Raw genomic sequence first — 5,009 nt, 5'->3', positions numbered from 1 at the left:
TCTGAATGGCTGGGGCCATTTCTGGAGTAGTCCCAGGAATGATATGATCCACTCATGCATTATGGCACTGGGCAGGGGTTATCTTAGGATATGGTGCTTGTCTGGTGGTTGTCTCCCACCCAGGGTTGTGGTCCCAGGTGGTATTCTTCTAGTCTCTGGGTTGCTTCCCACCTTGGGAGCCTGTCAGGGCCTATGGCTTAAGATTAGTGGTCATCTCAGGCTCGCTTTTCTCAGGGAATGTTAGGCTACTAATCATTCAAATGTTCACAGGTCAGAACACTGAGAATAGACATAGCCTTTCTCCTCTCTGCCGCCTACTGTTGCACACATGACACAGAAGTCACACCTGCCATGCCTCTAGGAGCAGTGTCTCTTATATCTTGATAGACATCTCTTTCCTTAGGCTAGGGAAATTTTTTTCCTATGATTTTGATGATATTTTATGTGTCTTTGATTTGAGCTTCTATTCTATCTTCTACATCTGTTCCTATATTTGACCTTTCTATAGTGTCCCAGAAGTCCTGAGTATTTTATTCTCAGATTCATTTGAATTTGTTACTTTATTTGATTGTGTATTCTAATTCCTCTATTATGTTTTCTGAACACAATATCTATAATTCCACATCATCTAATCTATTGGTTAAGATTTCTGAAAGTTTTTGTTTGAATGCCTAAAGTTTTTTCATTCATTTCCAGTTTTATTTCATTTTTACCTTTTCAGAGTTTTTAAAATCGTTTTACTAAATTCTGTTTTCATATATTAAATTGTTTTTATTATTTAATTATGTCATTTATCTGTTTATGTTTCTGAGGTCTTCCTTCCAGCATTTACTCATATCTGATTTGAGTTCTATGATCAAATTTATTATTAATGATTATTTTTAAGTATATCTTAATTAAAAGGTTAATTACATCACTGTCCCTTCCTCTTCCTTTCTCTCCAATATCTCTGCCCTTAAACTCTTCCTAGGTTCTCCACACATCCTCAAGAATTGATAGCCTCTTTATTTCTGATTACAATTGTTATACATACATATATCTATGTATATACAAATATACACATATAGCTTGCTAGATAAATTTTTGCTGTTTATGTGTATATGACTATAGGAACAATCACTTTGTATAAGATAATCAATAAGGGGACTCATCTTTGAGAGATGCCATCTCTTCCCATCACAGAAGTCACTGGTTGTCTCTATCCCTTTGTTAGGGACTGGACTCCATGAGAATTTCCTCCTTCATTGTTAGCCTGTCTATTGATATTATTAATCTTCAGGTATTGTTTAAAGAGCCATTACTAGAGACACTACCTCACAGCAGACTTTCTTGTCATTTTGCTCTTACTATCTTTCTACTCCTTCTCCCCTTCATGATCCCTAGGCCTTAGAAATAGGGGTTATGTTGTAGATATTGTCATTCCCCCAACTATTTGTTAGTCTCTGCATTGTATTAAGTTGTAATTTTCTGTTATAATATCCTGTACAGGAATTTAAATCCAGCAACATGGCTATTCTGACAAGGAGTCACAATCAAAGACCTAGGTCTGTCCCTATGATCTGGCTGGAATACTGACTGCCAGGAACTGGCCCAGCACCAGGTATTGAAAAAATAGCATTGTGTAGGATCAGCAGATCTTAGGGTCAAAACTGTAGTTTTGCAGGGGCTAAAATTGCTTATTTGTAATAATATCTGCCTTTTTTAACTCTTTGCTATTCTAAGACCAAAAGCAGAAGGCTTCTGGTAATAAACTCTTACTGGTAGCAGCCTGGAATTGAGAGGAGAAAAAGCTTAATTGCTAGTGCTCTTCTCTCTTGGCTTGGGAACCCCTCACTAGCCAGGTGAGGAGCTTCTTAACCTTTCATGAACCAGAGAGCAAAGAAGATGAAGAAAGGGAGAATTCAAGCACACACACATAGACACACACAGACACCCTGGTTGGGACTGACCACCTGCCTCATTAACTCCACAAGTATTCATGCATACTTATATACATACAAATAGACCTACATATATATGTATAGACAAAATGACATATATTTATATACATTTGGTATGTATGTGTACCAGATGAGGGACAGAGCCCCCCAAGCCACACTTTATTCCTTCTATCTAGCCTTCTTATACCCTCTAAGACAAAAGTTCTTTAGAAGATTACCTCATAGAAAAAAATGTTACATAAAAGGGAACTTACAGAAGGATGTTGATATTAAGTTCAAAGCAGCATTTCATTCTATAGACTCATTATAAAATCAAAGCAACAGTTTCACATGACCTTGTTATTGTAGTGTATACCTATGGCTTCATCCTTAGTCCTGACCTAGAATGAATGGTTTTTCTTGGTTGTAAATCTGTTCAAAGCCTGCTTTCTTATCCTAGTGCAATTAGCCCATGACACACAAAAGTTATAGAACCCTGTTTGCAGCTTTTCAGAGAGCTGCAAATTACTTGTATGAATTTAGGAGTTCTATAAAATCATTATCAGAGATTATGAAATCATCTATTTGTCTGCACAGAATTACTACATGATAGTACATCTTCATGGATCTGCAGAAAATCTTTCCAATAGAGTGTACTAATGCCCAGGAATCATTAGGCTATGTAACAGTGGTAGGAAAGGCATATCAGTAGTAAGAAGCATTCCTGGGATAAAAAATCTCTGAAGGCTCTGTAATTCAGAGCTTACCCATTGCAGCCATGCAAAGCAATGGGCCACCTTCAGAAAACTTACTTGCATGGCTTTAGTCTTTCTTAGATGGCTCCTGACAACAGGCACATCCTTAGTACACACTTTTAATCCCAAACAATAAAGGTGAAATTAATTTGTAGAAGGCAGCACCCATGTTTGAAAGTGATGGCTAACTAAGGAGCAGACAAAGTGATGAATCAGAGAAAGATTTGACAGAATGAGTCAGAAGTAGGATGCACCCAACTCTCATGAGAACAGACAGGAAAAAGAAGCTATTTAAGAGAGCAGTACAGAGGGAGATGGGGAAGGGGTGGGAAGAGGGGAAGAGGGAAAGGGAGAAAGACACACACACACACACACACACACACACACACACACACGGGTGGGAGAGGAGTGACTGGGGAGGGGGAGGGAGGGAGAGAAACAGAGACAGAGAGTTTTACTGGGACAGTTTTACAGAGACAGGTTGCATGTGAAGACAGAATGAGCCAGAGAGTAAGAAGGAGTCAGAAGATTAGAACAGATTTCCTGAGATAGTTTAAGGTCAAGCATAGTAATTCATTCAGAAGCCAAAAGAAACCAGTTTGAATCAGTCAGCTTGGAGAGGAGATATTTACTGAGGGTGTGTCTATTGTCAGGGGCTATGTAGGAAAGACTAAAGGCATGCAGGTAAGTTTTTTGGAGATGGCTTGCTGCTTTTCATGACTGTGAGGGGTAAGCTTTGTGAATTGCAAGCCTTCTGAGATTTTTATCCAGAGAGCAGTTTGGGCCAGAACAGCTGAGTTGAACCAGCCAGACATAGTTCAGAAAGAGCTAGAAAAGGTAAGTTTATTAAGCAGTAAGCCTCCAAGATGACAATTAGATCTGGCAAACAAAAGTTACTTTTACAATTCCCATTGCTACACAGAAATGCTTCTTTGATAAGGAATGAGAGCTATACTTATCTGTGCGTATAAGGATACATTTTAGAATATAGTTAGGAATTATCCTCAAGTACTAAATTGGCAGTAGTAGTTTTGTCCTAAGGTTTATAACTTCACTTGTAACATGTAGTTGACTAGGTTTTAGTACCAGGTATGGTTTTCTTTCTGTTGAGTGTGTCATACATCCAATTAGAAAGCTGTTGGTTATCACCAAAATAGGAATTGTACCTTAGGAAACTCTTGCCACGGTGGTCAATGCTGTGGTTCATAAGCATCACAGGTGGATATACAGGACTGTTGAATGCATCCCTCCCTTGGCAACTTGAACATTACTTTCTACATTACTTTCTAGTACTATGGAATATAGACCACATGAATGAAGCTTTCAGGTTAGGTCTACTTTGAATCATCTGAGTCCTTTGTCCTGTGTGATGTCTTCAGCAATATGGACTTACCCTTCAACCTTTGAAAGATAACCAAAGGCAGCAGCAATAGCCTGTATGGTTTTGGAAGTCAGTTGGACTATCCTAAACAACAATTTGAATGAAGGCTCCTTATGTTTAGTACTGGGATGTTTGTTATACAGCCTATAACTCTTGTGAAGAGTGTTGCTATCTTAAGAGGCATAATTGTGTGTGTGTTTGTGTGTATGTATGTATGTGTGTGTGTGTGTGTAAGTTTAGATCTGCTTATTCCATTGTTATACAGATTTGTATTTATGCAAAAATATGTTATTGATTTTAATTAGCATAGGTCTATAGTATGTCTTGAAATGTGGAATGTTAGTTTCTCCAGTCTACTTTATCACAGGGTAGCTGTGGCTCTCTACAGCCTCTTCCTATATAAACTTTAAATAGTTTTTTAAATATCTGTGTGGAATGTTTCAGGTATTTAGATTTATATCTCACTGACTTTGTAAATTGCTTTTGATAGGATAGTCATTTTTGAAATAGTAATTCTATAGATCCATGGACATGGCATACCTTTCTGTTTTCTAGTGTTTTCTTGATTTTTCTCTAGAGATTTTGAGTTTTCATTGTAGCAGTCTTTTACATTCTTAGTCAGGCTTATTCCAAGATATTGATTAACTTTGTGTCTTCTGTAGACAGGACTATGTCCTTGATCTCTTTATTATGCTGCTGAATTTTGTAAGTTGAGTTTGTATGCTCCCATTTTGCTGAAGTTGTTGGCTATTTCTATCTAGATGTCTTCTGGTGGAATCTTGGGGATCTTTTATGTATAATGTATTGTCTGCTAATAGGAATAATTTGACTTTTTCTTTTCCTATTTGTATCCCTTTAATTTCCTTCTTGCATCATTGTTTTAGCTGGTGCTTTAAGTATTGTGGTGAAGGAGAGTAAGGACATGGGTAGTCCTATCTTGTTTCTGATTTAACT

General features: G+C 37.6%; 1 non-coding gene across 1 annotated transcript; it reads right to left on the bottom strand.

Annotated features, from left to right (window-relative positions):
- Positions 1-236: 236 nt before the first annotated feature.
- On the bottom strand, positions 237-368 carry LOC116071781. The gene has a single exon (XR_004111146.1). It is a non-coding gene; the product is annotated as a small nucleolar RNA SNORA17 (small nucleolar RNA).
- Between the last annotated feature and the right edge of the window lie 4,641 nt (positions 369-5,009).

This window comes from Mastomys coucha, unplaced genomic scaffold (genome assembly GCF_008632895.1).
Source record: "Mastomys coucha isolate ucsf_1 unplaced genomic scaffold, UCSF_Mcou_1 pScaffold22, whole genome shotgun sequence".
Taxonomy (NCBI): Eukaryota; Metazoa; Chordata; class Mammalia; order Rodentia; family Muridae; genus Mastomys; species Mastomys coucha.
This window is presented reverse-complemented; position numbering and strand designations above follow the sequence as displayed.